We start from the raw sequence: 16,058 nt of genomic DNA, 5'->3' as shown, positions 1-16,058 counted from the left end.
ATCCTCAAAGGGCTCCTCGGGGACCTTCTTTTTCCTGCACAGTGAGGTTATCAAATTAGGAAACAATAGATTACCCCGGTTTCTTTTGGCGCACTCGTGTATTTGCTCGAAGATGAGTTCACCAACATCAATCTTCCTCTCGTATATTATTGAGTGCAAGAATATCAGTCTTTTCACGAGCATCGTTGTGTTGTGAGACGTGGGCATAAGCTTGCCCTTGAGGAAATGGTTCCATAACTTGACGATCGATTTAAGGGCTCGATGATCGACTCTCTTCCTTGTTGGGGAATTCCCTTCGAACTTGGCCCACCCGAAGCATAAATCTTCTAGAACTCGATTGTATGTTTCATGATTTACCTCAGCCACAAATTTCTTGTGCTGCTCTTCCATCTTCCCCAACTTGAAGTATCAATTAAGTGCGGAGGTGGAAAATCAAATGAGCTTTCCTCGAACATACACTATGTGGTTGGACGAGTCCTCGAGATGGGATTAGAACTCCCTCACCATCGCGGTGCTACAACCTTGGGATGGCGAGCGAACTTCTTCCAGTTGTGCTTCTTTACCATGTCCATTACCTCCGGTCCAAACGGCTCTTCATCCTCTGCTGGAAAGAAGAATCCATCTTCCAAGTACACTTGACATTTTTGGAGGATTTTGAAGCGTTATTCAGCTTCGGTTGTTTGGAAATGCTCAAAGCTCAGTGTTGGGGCTGGGTTTTTTCGTGATCTGGCCATGGTACTTTGTTGGTGTGGTGAAATCAGTGGTGGCGATGGGGAGGATTTCATTGAGAGAAAGAAAATTTTTCTTGTTTGGTAGAGAGAGAGTGAGGCACAATGAAGAAGAAAAAGTTGGGCAGTTTTTTTCTTTAGAAAGTAATGGGTGGTTTCGGGGTAATCTTGTCCTTACATGAGGGGGAAATATTTGGCATTAAATGTAGGATATGTGATTAGACATAAAGTTAGGGAAAATATTTCTTTCCCTCTTTTATTTTGTCGCCAAAACTATGCACCCTAGGGTTTTCTTTCTTTTCATGCATGCTCCAACTCCCCATGTTGCCACGTGTGCTTTCTATGCCTATAATAAATAATGAAGATAAAATAAAACGGATAATGAAAGTAGAAAATGACTTAATTTATTTATGTACAGAATTCAAATTTTCATTGTCTGGGCAACGAATCTCTCTTTCTCAAGTGCCAACGATGCCGGTTTGTCGTACAAGACTGGGGCTCCTTTGTACTCCTTGAGTCTCTTCCTGTTCACCTTGAAGATGGAACCATCATTTTGGTTCTAGATTTTAATTGATCCATTGTTATGGACTCGGTGTACGATGAATGGTACTAACCATGGTGATTTTAACTTGCCCGTGATTAGCTTAAGATGTGAATTGTAGAGCAGTACTTGTTGTCCAGAGTAAAATTGTCTCGGCAATATTTTTTTTCATGCCATCGTTTTGTTTTCTCCTTGTATATGCGAGCATTCTCGTATGCATATGCTCTGAATTCATCCATCTCGTTCAGTTCCAAAAGTCTTCTTTCTCCAGTAAGTTGAGCATCCATATTTAACTTTTTGATGGCCCAATAGGCTTTATGTTCAAGTTTAACAGGTAGATGACATTCCTTTCCATAGACCAGTTTGAACGGTGACATTCCCAGCGGTGTCTTGAACGATGTGCGATAGGCCCACAGTGCTTCATCTAGCTTTGGCGACCAGTCCTTCCGACTTGGGTTGACCAATTTCTCAAGGATCTGTTTAATTTCCCGGTTAGACACTTTGGATTGTCCATTAGTCTGATGGTGATACGCCATAGCGATCATGTGTCGCACTCCATATCATTTTAGTGCCTTGCCAATCAATTTGTTGTCAAAATGTGTTCCCTCATCACTAATGATAGCTCATGGTGTTCCAAAGTGTGTGAATATATTTTTATGCAAAACTTTTAACACCGTCTTGGAATCGTTTTTAGGTGTTGTAATGGCTTCAACATATTTGGATACATAGTCCACTGCCAAGAGAATGTACAAATCCCCAAATAATGTGGGAAAATGTCCCATGAAGTATATTCCCCATACGTCAAAAAGTTCAATCTCCATAATATTTTGCCACTGCATCTTATGCCGTTTTGATATGTTGCCTGTTCGTTGGCATCTATCACATGATTTATAGAATTCATGCGCATCTTTGAACAATGTTGGCTAATAGAATCCGGACTGAAGCACTTTCTCCGCTATTCGCATTCCACCGAAATGTCCTCCATATGGTGACGAGTGACATTGGTGTAGAATATCGTTCTGCTCTTCTCCTGGAATGCATCTTCGTATTATTTGGTCTCCATATTGTTTGAAGTGAAACGGTTCATCCCAGTAGTAATGTCACACATCATGTCGAAACTTCTTTCGGCCCTGACTAGATAAATCAGGAGGAACAATACCACTAACAAGAAAGTTAACTATGTCAGCATACGGCGCAGCCGTGACAAATAATATTTTCTCGTCAGGGAAATCCTCTTGAATTTCTGTTATGTCAGGACAATCAGATTTGTTATCTAGCCTAGACAAATGGTATGCCACTTGATTTTCTATACCCTTTCTATCCTTGATCTCTAAATCAAACTCTTGTAGTAATAATATCCATAGAATTAGCCTAGGCTTTGCATCTTTCTTATTAATCAGATATTTAATGGCTGATTGATTTGTATGCACAATTACCTTAGTGCCTATTAGATATAACCTAACCTTATCGAATGCAAATACTACTGCTAAGAGTTCTTTTTCAGTGGTGGTATAGTTTATTTGTGCATAATTAAGAGTACGGCTTGCATAGTAGCTAACATGAAAGATTTTACTTTTTCATTGCCCTAGTACCGCTCCAACTGCATAGTCACTAGCATCGCACATGAGTTCAAAAGGTTAGTTCCAATCCGATGGGATAACAATTGGTGTTGTCGATAGTCTGTTCTTCAAATCTGTGAAGGCATTCAAACAGTCATTAGTAAATTCAAATGTATGATTTTGTTGAAGCAAAAGACACAAGGGTTTAGAGATTTTAGAAAAATATTTTATGAATCGCTTGTAGAAGCCTGTATGTCCAAGGAAATTGCATACACCTCTCACATTGGTGGGTGGGGGAAGGTTTGCAATTACTTTCACTCCAGCTTTATCAACTTCAATGCCTCGGCAAGAAATTTTGTGACCCAACACTATTCCTTCGGTTACCATAAAATGGCATTTCTCCCAATTCAGTACTAGGTTGGCTTATTCACATCATTTCAACACCTTTGATAAATTACCGAGACATCGGTCAAAATCATCACCTGAGACGCAGAAGTCGTCCATAAATATTTCCATGCATTCTTCCACCATATTTGAAAAGATTGACATCATGCATCTTTGGAATGTAGCTGGAGCGTTACACAGTCCAAACGACATTCGTCGAAATACATAGGTACCATATGGGAATGTGAAAGTGGGTTTCTCTTGATCCTCTAGTGCTATGGCTATTTGGTTATATTCTGAGTATCCATTGAGGAAGCAGTAAAATGCTTTTCCCGCTAACCTATCAAGTATTTGGTCGATAAATGGGAGAAAAAAATGATTTTTCTTTGTGGCTTTATTTGAGCTTCCTGTAATACATGCAAATACGCCAGCTCGTGACTGTTCTCGTGGTGAGGAATTCATTCTGCTCTCTTTTAACTACGCTCACACCACCCTTCTTTGGCACACACTGTACCGGGCTAACCCATGAACTATCAGATTTTGGATAAATTACTCCCGCATCTAACCATTTTATAATTTCCTTCATGGCTACCTTCTTTATGATTGGATTGAGTCTCCTTTGGGGTTCCACCGAAGTGCTACGACTATCTTCTAGATTGATTTTGTGCATGCATATGATCAGACTGATTCCCTTTAAGTCTGTCATTGTACATCCTAGTTCCTTTCTGTGCTGTGACAAAACTTTCAACAAACTATTCTCCTGTGTGGTTAGGTTGGCATAAATTATTACTAGTAAGGTTTCATCGTCTCCTAGATATTCATATTTCAAATGTGATGGAAAAGTTTTAAGTTCCAGTTTCGTTGCATGTTGTAAGGATGACTCTTGGGACTTAACTTCATCATAGTCTAAGGGTTCGAATTTCATACATGCCTTATTATGAAGAAACCTCAACTGATCCTTTACCTTTCCTCCATATCCTGTATTGGGGTCATTTTTCAGGGCACTCATTGTTCAGATTTCTGTTGTTAGGGCCATTATTTCCAGAATCCTCTTCTGAAAATAATTTGTCTGAGACAAAATAGTCTTGTTCATGCATCTCGGTTGTAGGGTTATGATACCAAGCGCTATATTCATCGAGCCTTAGAGATTCAACGCGTCCAAGGATTCTCTTTTCTTCTACCTTGTTAATGCATTGACATTCCTCTGAATCATCCATATATTTCATGGAATTGAATACATTGATGGTGACACTTTGCTCTCCTACTCGCATTGAGAATCTCCCTTTTCACAATCTACTAGGATTCTTCTAGTGACTAGGAGAGGTCATCCCAAATTATTGGTGTGTTTCCTCGGCTTCACAATCCAGAATGAGAAAATCAACTGGAAATACGAATTTATCCACCTTTACTATGGCATCTTCTATTCTGCCCTCGGGCCACACATAAGACCGATCGGCCAGCTGTAGGATGGCTGAGGTTGGACAGGCGTGATGCCCTTCTAGTTTCATAAATATGGACTTTGGTATCAAGTTTACTCATGATCCCAAATCAATAAGAGCTCGTCCTATGAAGTCATTACCAATTGAGCATGGTATTATAAAGATGTCAGTGTCTTTTTGTTTTGGTGGTAGTTTCCTTACTGCCGAACAGATTTATATTGATATGGCAACATGTTGTACCTTCCATTTCTTTATAACAATGTCCTTAAAAAAATTGGCATAGGAAGGCATTTGCTTGATGGCTTCAAGTAAGGATACATTGATACACAACTGATCCAGAACATCAACGAATTTCTTGAACTGGATGTCCTCATCATGCATCTTCAACCGTTGAGGGAATGGTAGTGGAGGTCTCGCATTGTCTGCTGTTGGTGCTGCATAATCTCTGGCCTTGGCCATGAATTTCTCATTGTTTGAGCGATGCTTTTCTGAGCCTTCATTCCTTTTCTTCTCTTCAGGCGCTTCATCTTGTTCAACATTTTTAGCTTGATCCTCTGGTTGTGTTATGCCATGGCGAGAACTGTTCAGGTGTTCTCCCCCAAACTTGTCATCTTGGTTGACCTATTTTCCACTCCTTAGTGTAAGTACACTGTATTGCTCCTTTCCAAGATGTTTAGTTATATCAGTATCACTAGGGAGATTTCCTTGTGGGGGAGAATGTAATGTCGTAGCTATTTGTCCCACTTGGTTCTCCAATGCTCTTAAAGATGAACTATGGCTTTGCAAAAGTGTTGATTGTCTTTGTAACAAATTTCCTTGATTTTTAATTGTTGCAGAATGTTCGTGCATCTAGGTCTTTGTTGAGTTCATGAAATCTTTTGTTGAATCCATGAATTCCTGCAATGATAACTCCAAGGAGTTAGTATTGAAATTAGTATTAGAGGAAGAAGATATACCTTTATTATTTTGCCAAGGCTGCTGATGATGTTGATTCTGAAAATGTTGATGTTTAGAATTATTTTGTTGTGACCTGTAATTTGCTGCTTGATTGTTGTTGTTTCCTTGATTACTCCATGAAAAATTTCGGTGTTATCTCCAGCCAAGATTGTACGTGTTTGAATAGGGGTTATTATTGCTCCGATTGTAGTTTCCCACAAAATTGGTTTATTCATGGTTTTCTGGACATTAACTCTCATGATGATTGTTGTGATAAAAGATGCATCCATTGGTGGTCATCTTGACTTCTCTTACCTCATTAGGACTTTGTAAATTTTTTAACATATTGGTTATTGCAGAAAGTTGTGCGACAACTAAATCCTTACCCTCCAATTCATATGTTCTAGATGTTTTTCTACCTATCCCCAATCTTGTATTTAGGAATTGATAATCATTATTCGCTATCCTGTCAAGGATGTCAAAGGATTCATATGGTGATTTGTCTAGTAAGGTGCCATTTGTCGAGGCATCTAACATCATTCAAGTTGGTGCATTAACTCCGTTGTAAAACATCACCATTTGTGTCCAGTCATAAAATCCATGGTTAACACATTTGTGAAGTAGACTTTTGTACCTATCCCAACAGTCATACATTGATTCATCCTCTCATTGGAAAAAACTTGCAATGTCATTGTGAAGTTGTGTATTCATATTAGGTGGATTATACCGGAGTAAGAAGCTCTTGCATAAATCTACCCATGACTTCATTGAGCCGGAAGGAACTTCGCTGAGCCAGAAGGAACTTCGCTGAGCCAAGATCTTGCTCTATCACGTAGGGAGTAAGGGAAAAGTTTTATTTTGAGCACATCTTCATGTACACCTAGTTATCTAAACGAGTCGCATACTTCAAGGAAAGCACGAACATGCTGCCTAGCATCCTCATTGGGTGAACCACCAAATTGTCCAATCGAGTTTAGCATATTAAACATCACCGGTTTAAGTTCGAAGTGAGTGGCTTGTATTTCAAGTGCCACTATTCCTAGATTGAGATCATCGAGAATTGGGTTCAAATGATCTCGTATAGCTCTCGGCCTTGCAAATTGAATATTAATGGTTGCATCGAGTCCTAGATCTCCCATATTATCTTGTATTTGGTTTAATTGTTCTCTGGTTATTTGGGTGCGTAGCCTTTATCTGAATGATTACTCAACTTCATGGTCGAATGGTTCCAAAGGTTTACCAGCAGATCTCAGGGTGATGCAATAACAAAACCTACAAAATAAAATAGTAAACTATGTTAGACTAAATAAATATAAGGTGACACAAAAAGAACTTGTTATGGAGAATAAAAATTTCGTCAGTTGTCAATCCCTGATAACGGTGCCAAAAACTTGATCGCTTGTAAATGTATATGCTAAGGCAAGCAAATCTGTGCAAGTATACACAATCGATGTAAGAAATATAGTAGTGAGTGAGTATCGTCTCTACAGGGATTGGATTGGAAATTTATTTTCACCACAACTAGAACTAGTGTCACAAACTAATCCCTACTAAGTTGTCGACTAATATTACTAAAGAAGTTTTATAATGGTTGCAGAAAAGTTTGGTCGAGGCAAATAAATTATGCAGAATACTGTAATAAAATAAAGACAAGTGTTGATTTAAGTATAATGCAAACAACATCACATATTCAGACTTATAAAAGAGCACTTATGCTAAACTTTTTTGTTGACAAAAATTATTCAAAATCTAGAATGAATTATTATGACTTTCTAAAGTTGCCCGATATGATTACTAGGTATTCTTAGACGGTTGCTATGGCAATACTCCTCAGCGTTAACTACAACCCTTGGTTTGTCAAACTGTTGTTGTAGTAATACCTCTCAGCGTAAACTATAAGCATTGTATATCCTAATCTAGCTTCTATCACTTTTATTAGTTTGAAACTCACTCTTTATCTCTATGGTAAACAAGTTAGAACTTCACCATCTTGGATTCATTCCATTGCTCACGTGGATCTATCTTAATTCTATCGAATATAAGAATCACTATCTAGACAAAAGGCTATCTCTCGATGCTCTTATATTTCCAAGACTTGTTTTACCAAAACCCCAGTCGATCTCTCGATGCTCTTACAGCGCAAGGTAAAATATTTAAACAATGAGCAAAACAGTCATAAGTTAACCATAATTCATTATTCATAAACAAAAAGTAATTGTTCATGCAACATAAAGTTTAAGACCAAGTAAGACAACCATGGTGCTATCAAAAATCATCCAAGATTCAACGTTTAATACAACCCCAAACAGATAAAGAGTTTAAGAACAAAGGAAGAACGACTCCCAAAACCAGGGGCTCTATCGCAACAATTTTGATCAACACCGCGCCTGCCTTGGTGATCAGCCTCTCTCGAGACCTGATCACCGCTCTGCTACAGTCTGGCTATGGAGGACACCAAGAAGGTTGGTTAGTAATGGTGAGAAAGCTTTGCAATTGGTTAGTAACGGTGAGAAAATTCTGCAGTTGCTTGCTCACGCCTTAGGTAAAGCTCTTCTCTCTTCTTCCTTGCCCCCTTCTCTTTGGTGGCTACGACTGGTTATTTATACGGAAAGATCACCTATGGCTTTACATGCTTTTGGAGTTTCCTTAAATAGTCTTTATAAAACGCCCAGACTTAAAAAGGAAAGGTGGCTGTCAGAATAATTAAGGCTTACTTGCATGTGAAGTATGTCATCCAGCTGGCGTGTGACATATGTGGTTTCGTCACACCTGCTTCAAACTTCTTCAGATAAACCTTGCCTTTACGAGATTAATCTGCTCCTCACGTTCATATATGTTCCATTGGCCTTTACATATCTACGTTGTCATGACTGAAATGTTCTTCCTCTGTAGGTTTCCTGCACGAACACAATCCAAACAACCTTTTCTCCTCAGCAGTATCAGTCATACCAAATAAATCTTTCTTAAGAAAAACTAATCCACGACAAACTAACATGACCTATATGCAACTAAATGCAACTAAAATGTTGTACATACTTTATTTAGACGAGCAATAACTTAAGTGAAAAGACTAGAAATTGAAACTTTTTACGGAGTTATCAAATTTATAATAATCAGTTTCGATGTTTTGAGGATTGATACTTATAATAAATGTATCGACACTTTATGAGTGCATCTCGTCTGGCATTCATTCTGGACAAAAAGTATCAAAACAATTTAAAAACGTATCGATACAATTTAAAAACGTATCGATACATTATGTTTACCTATTCTCTCATTAAACCAGTATATTCTACCGATTACATTGTAAATTTACCTATTACTTTATAATAATCGGTTATGATGTTTTGACGATCGATACTTATAATAAATGTATCGAGACTTTATGCGTTGTAGACACCCATTTTCTTAAAAGATAGAACTAGCAAGAGTTTCTCTCCTAGGTGGACTCTTCCACCACCATATCTTTTAAAGCAACAACCACAAACGTGCAACAACCGAGCAAGGAGTCTAGTTGCATTAGGATTCTATTGTTAATAGGATTCTAAAAATAGTTAGTTTTTTTCACTATAAATACATGTAATCCTTCCCATTTGTAACACACGATTTACATACAAAAATACAGAGGAAAGCACGGAAAATACAAAGGCAAAGCTATTGTAAAAGATTCGAAAAGGAAATAAAAGGTAGCATCTTTTTTACTTTTGATTCGGTCTCTTACATTTACGTTTTAATTATTATTATTTTATTTATTTAACTTTATTTATACGCACATTTCCCTTGTTACTCATTTTATTTAATTGTTTTGTTATTTTTTTCATGTAATATTTTTTTACATTTTATGTATTTTCTTTTTTACTTTAGTATATATTTTTATTTTTTTAGATTATATATATATATATATTATTTTATTATTATCAGTTTTATTAATTTATATATATATATATATATATATATTTACTATTTTTTTATTTATTATATATATATATATTATTTTTACTTTTTTATTATTATTTTATTTATTTGTTTTATTTATATATTTTTTTCTTCTTTTTCTTTATTTTTTTTATATTTATTTTTCTTACTATTTTATCTTTGCTTTCTTTATCTTATCTTTTATTTAATTTGTTTTTTCTTCATTTTAATTTAATTAATTAATTTATTTATTTATTTCTTACCTTTTTATCTAACATGGTTTTTTTGACCTTCTTAAGCCACACCTTTAAAACTATCTAAGGTAAGTAATTATGATCGTATTTTTACCTTTTAATTTTAAATCTTAATTTAAGACAACCGGTAAATTAATTGGTATCGAAAGGGCGGTTCAAGGGTGTTAATCCTTCCTTGACCGTAACCGACTCCCGAACTTGACATATTTATGGTAAAAACGCATATAATGTAAGATGGTGTCCGACCCACCTAAATTCGTTTTAAAGTGGTCGGTGGCGACTCCCAACCCAATTATTTCAAGTTGAAGCCCAATTCGGGGCCCAACCAAAATACGATTACGACAGCTTGGTGACTCCACTGGGGACAGGTAAGTGAGTCAGGCTAAGGTAATTTCCAGTTGTCTTTTTAACGAAAAGGGTAAGTTTAAATTGTAAGGTAACATTTCGATCCTTATTCTTACTTTTGATTATATTTTCGAGTAAATAGTTGTACTAACCGTTTTCTAATGATTTCAGCCCTTCAAAGCTTGTTTTTCACTTAAAGCTCTAAACCCGAGCTTCTAACCCTATTTAAGTGGGGATAAAAGCGACGCCTTCGTGTGAATTTATTCACCGCACAGGCCTAGCAAGTAGCCTCCGAGATTCATATACCTTATGTCTTCGTGTGAATTTATTCATCTCATAGACATAAGGGAATGTGTTCTCTCGAGTTTAACTTAGTCCACACAAGCCTGTGATGGGTTTAGGACTAAGGGTCTGATAAGCCCAAAGGGGCGATGGCAAGGAAAACTTGGGTATTGTTTCCTAGAACCTAAACCGGAAGATTACAGGGAATTAGAGCCCACCCCAAAACCTCATTCCAAACCCTAGGCTACTTTGTTTCATGCTTCACTTTCTATTCAAAGCATGCGAACTAGACAAATATGCGGTTAGGATTTGTATGGAATTAACATGCGGGATAGAGATCATGTCCGGGTATGTGGGGTAGTTATCATGTGGGGTAGGATTTTTAGTTTTTATTATTGTTTTGATTTACCTCACTAACTCTATTTTAGTTTTGTTCTCTTTTATTTTGTTTTCATCATTTGCATCATTTAAAAGAGGTGTTAATCCACAAAAACGTGTTTGTTAAAACATGAATGATCTGTATTAATGGACAAAGGGGTTGTAATACAAGAGGTGAAAAACGCAAGGGTCCGACTATGGTCAGAAAAGACTCAGAAACAAAATGAGGATAATCTGAAAGACAACTATGTGTCACATTCGATCAATAAGACATGGTGCCCACAATCAAATAGATCAAAAGTCAACTTTTCAAAAATGGGTTGACAAAGGTGGCAGGGGCAAGACGAGAAAAAGATTACTGACCTCGAGAGTCCCTTCAAAGACAACAAGAACAAGATGACAAAACGATAGCTGAATTGGAAGCCATTATCGACAAATTCAATGAACTTCAGATAATCCCTTTGATGGAGGATTTCAATGATGTTTTCGTTATAGAACAGGTTCAGCAAAGGATGAAAGCCAGAGATGCAGTCATTCAATACTTCTGGGAACAAGTACAAAAAATAGCTTGTCACTTGCACGATTTAGCCAGACAAGCCAGAGCGGTTCGGTAGGGTATTCGACCGGTGACAGACGAATGTAGAAGACTAGTCAACTTGTTTTAAGGTCTAGAGGATTTAGTCTGGATATACCTTTAAATATGTTTATTGTCTCTTAAAAGATAAAACACTTTTGTCCCAGTAAAGATTATTTATAATAACATACATGTTTTTGGATCAATGCCTGAAACATTTCATGCATTTTTGCATTTTGCATCTACATTTCATTTTTTAAGCATTTTCATAAACATGAAATTTCTTCATGGAGAATTCGATGAAGTGTTTTAACCACATGATATCACATGGAAACAAGATTGTAACATCAAAAGAAAAAAACTAAAATCACAACGAATGAGCCCGATCAGCTGGTTGTACGACTAAGCCTGACAGGATGATCTGATAAAAGAGTCCACATATCTTAAGGGCTACGATGTTGAAACTGTTTGTAGTTGCCAGATAGGATGCTCCATACATTCCTCTGAGAACTATAAGGCGCTGAAGCACGATATCCAAAACCTGATGGATTCAGGGGCATGGACAGTCGAAGAAGGGGACATTGCATATATCATTTGAACGTAGAGGATTGTTTTGTTTGAACACGTCTTTGATCTTTCATGTTTTCTTAATCTTTTAAACGATTGAATTTATGTTACTTTCTAAGGTGGAGCAATTGAACAAATTTTAATCTTTAGTTCTTCGAATATTAAATGAATTAAGGATTCTTTTAATTCTTCAAGAATTATAGATTTTTGACATATGGCAAGATTAGACCTTTCTTATCCTATCTCAAACCCCAAAATAAAATACCTTGATTCTTTACCCAAAATAACTCATGGTCATTACCAAAAAGACCAAATTTTGACATTACCTCCCTTTGAAACTTTTGAACATTGCCTTTATCTTTTGATACACCCATACCTTTCTTTGAGTCAAATAAAGTCACACCATTGTCTTTCTAGACTCAAAATTAACATTTTTATGCCATTAAAACCCAAGGAATTGAGTTGTTCATTTGAACATGAGCCTTCTTCTAAGACACAACTTGGGGCATCTTGCAGGGAACATGAACATTGAGACATATTAGGGGCAAGAAGCAGAAAGAAGAATTCACTCGGAATAATTCTACCATGCATTAATTGAACTGTTTTTATGTGAATAAAAATAATCCTGAAAATCTATCCCCATGGGGATACCTCTTCTGTGAGGACTTCCATGTATGAAATGATGAACGACTTTCTTTCTTCATCCCTTCACAACAGGAGAAAATATATATCCCTTGTGTCCCCTTTTGAGCCTATAGTATTTTTCTTCTGATTCAACCCTAACCAAGGATCGCCTTCCACACTGGGGGGCAAGGTGGAGAAACTCTGCTCGCATGAGTGAAGACATTGATTAAGATGAGATACTAAAAAGTGAACCAAATGCCAAGTGCAAAGATTTAATCAAAGCAAAAAGAGAAAAAAAAAAGAGAAAAAAACAAAGGAAAATTAAAGAAAAAAGAAGACAAGATGAATATGCAAAGATTCTCTCGATTCAAATGACGCATCGAGATTCAAACTATGAGATTGATCAAGCACAATCATTTCCGAATCACTGAACCACTTCACTCGAAGATCATAGAGCATCAAATGAGATTGATCAAGCACAATCATTTCTGAATTATTGAATCACTCCACTCAAAGATCATGGAGCATCAAGAGAGATACACATACGAGCAGATTCAAATTGAGCAAGATATGATCGAAGACATCATAATGAATTGATCCTTGGTTCAATCACCCTTAAACACTTGTTTGGGATGTTTGGGCCTTTTATCCCTTTCTTTTATAACCATGAACCATGACCTACATTACGTGCCTTAAAAGTCCATTCTAATCATACATAGATTTCTAAACAGAAGAGACTATCTTCAGATTTCATCCCGCCCGTCAGGATTATTCTTTATTTGCAAAAAATAGTATAATTAATGCATGATAGAGAAAAATAATAAAAGGGGGTTTAAGACATAATTTATGAAAGACATCTTCAAACCAAAGGAGGATTCGAGTTGAAAACCTGAAAATACGGCTTGAATACAAAAATTGGGTAGCTGAGGTGATCGCCCGAATTCCTTGATAAGGCATCGCACAATCCGAGCTTGACCATGAAAGCTGGGAATCGGAGAACACTTCCAATAGAGGAGCATGCAGGATACCCCATCAAACCTTTGAGCATCAAATAAACAAAAATGCCAAACCTTTGACCAAACACAATAACCTGAGACATTTTTATCCTTTCCTTACTTAACTATTTCCCAAAAATAGATTTGTTCTTGGCACGTGTTAAACGACTATAATTTATTAAAGGATTAACAATGTAATTAATTCTTTGATATCCAATGAACTCTAGTTTTATTATTTGTCTCAATTGTAAAACCGTGAAAGGGGCAATATTTTCAAAACTTTTTGTTAAACATTTTTCGAAACTCTTTTTTTATATTTTCAGAACTTTGAAAATAAAAAAGATAGAAAAACATGTTTTTCAAAACAAGACAATCTCTCTAGAGTGGATCTTGGTAAATGACATGTGGCTCTCAAACACAAAACTCATGCTTAGAATCAACGCTGAAGCAAGAAATCAGGAACAATGAGGGCATCTTTGAAGATTCAACATCAAATGTTGGGGCATTGTTTTTGATTTAACATAAAATGTTGGGGCATTTTTTTAGATTCAACATCGAGTATTGGGGCATCTTTGGGAATTCAACATCCTGATGCAAATTATCAGACCTTTTGAAGGAATTTCCTCCATATGCAGGAACAAGCACACAAAGCACATGTTACATGCATCTTAGACATACTTAAGAGCATCGCATTTATCATTTTTTATATACATAAGTTTTTGTAGCTTTTAGAGTCAAGTTTCAACTTCAAGATGAAGGATGCTCGATTCAAAAGCACATGGTTGTTGCTCTACCTCAAAGCGAAGGGGCGACTGTCTGACAACAAAAAACTTTCCAGTTTCAGTCAGGGTCAATTTCAACTTCATGGTGAAGGATATTGAACTCAAAGTGACATAATTCGCTCGAGAGTAGATTTCAACTTCACAACAAAATATATCTAGCTCGAAGCCAAACTTGACAATAAAGGGGTCATCCAAAGTTTTGACTTCACGGCGAAGGGAATCGTGTCCACCCGTAACATACAATACTTGGATTTTAAATTCATAACGAAGGATATCCAAGTCAAGGCTCAACTTCATGACGAAAGGGCCACCTGCGATTTCAACTCCACGATGGAGGATATCGTGCCACTTGAGACAACACAAGTTCAACTCCACAACGAAGGGACGACTGGTTGTCAACAAACAATTTCCCAATTTCAGAGCCAATTTCAACTTCACAGTGAAGGATATTGGACTCGAGACAACACAAGTTCAACTTCACAGCGAAGGGACGACTGGTTGTCAACAAACAATTTCCCAATTTCGGAGCCAATTTCAACTTCATAGCGAAGGATATTGGACTTGAGACAGCACAAGCTCAACTTCACAGCGAAGGGGCGGCTGGATATCAACAAACAATTTCTTAGTTCCAGAGCCAATTTTAACTTCACGACGGAGGATATTGGACTCGAAACAATACAACTTACTTGGATTTCAACTTCACGATGAAGGATATCCAATTCCAAGGCTCAACTTCACAACGAATGGGTCATCCACGGTTTCAACTTCACGACGAAGGGAATCTTGCTCACCATTGTCTCTCTTGAGACAGTTTCCAAGTTTCCCTTGAAACAAAATATTTGAATCTATTTTGATTGAAACTAATTTCGTCTCCCTTGAGACATTTTCTTTTGGAACTAAAATTTGTCTCCCTTGAGACAGTTTCTCTTGAAACATAAACATTGAAAACATTTCCCTTGAAATGAATTTTATCTCGATTGAGACAGTTTCCCTTGAAACGAAATTTTGTCTCCATTGAAACATAAACATTGAAAACATTTCCCTTGAAATAAATTTTATCTCGCTTGGGGTAGTTTCCCTTGAAACGAAATTTTGTCTCCCTTGAGATAGTTTCTCTTGAAACATAAACCTTGAAAATGTTTCCCTTAAAACACAAAATATTTAAATCAAATCCCCTTAAAATGAGTTTTGAGAGAGTTTCCCTTGAAACAAAATCTTGTCTCTCTTGAGACAGTTTCCCTTGAACTAAGTTTTGTCTCTCTTGAGACAGTTTCTTTTGAAACAAATTTTGTCCCTCTTGAGACAGTTTCTCTTGAAACACAAAAAAAACCCTCAAAATTTTTTCTCTTGAAGAACACACAAAAAAAACCTTTGAAAATGTTTCTCTTGAAACATCAAACCCTCGAGTTCGATTACATTCAGCTTCGAGGGTTATCTGTCACCAAAAGACCTTCGAGTTCGACTATGCTCAGCTCTAAGGCACATCATTTACAGCATAACTCAAGGCAAGAAGGGCTAGCTGTCAATAAAATTTTTGAGTTCGATTCCATTCAGCTCGATGACACCTCAATCACACTATTGTCCGACTACAATCGAGGTTTTTCAAGCCGAGAAGAAGGTATGAGTTAGTCGTGCCTTAGTAGCAAGAAGCCTTTTTTCTGTCAGCATAGCTTAAGTCGAGAAAAGCTATCTGTCAGTGAAGACTTTTCGAGTTCAGTTTCATTCAACTCGAGGGCATATCAACCACATTGTGGA

General features: G+C 36.9%; 1 pseudogene; it reads right to left on the bottom strand.

The window, feature by feature from the left end:
* Positions 1–16,058, bottom strand: part of LOC120176207 — a 101,525-nt pseudogene that overhangs the window by 9,624 nt on the left and 75,843 nt on the right.

The sequence above is a fragment of the Hibiscus syriacus genome, unplaced genomic scaffold (genome assembly GCF_006381635.1).
Source record: "Hibiscus syriacus cultivar Baekdansim isolate YM2019G1 unplaced genomic scaffold, ASM638163v2 tig00112231_pilon, whole genome shotgun sequence".
NCBI lineage: Eukaryota > Viridiplantae > Streptophyta > Magnoliopsida > Malvales > Malvaceae > Hibiscus > Hibiscus syriacus.
Note: the sequence above shows the minus strand (reverse complement) of the source record. Positions and strands in the feature narration are given on the sequence as shown.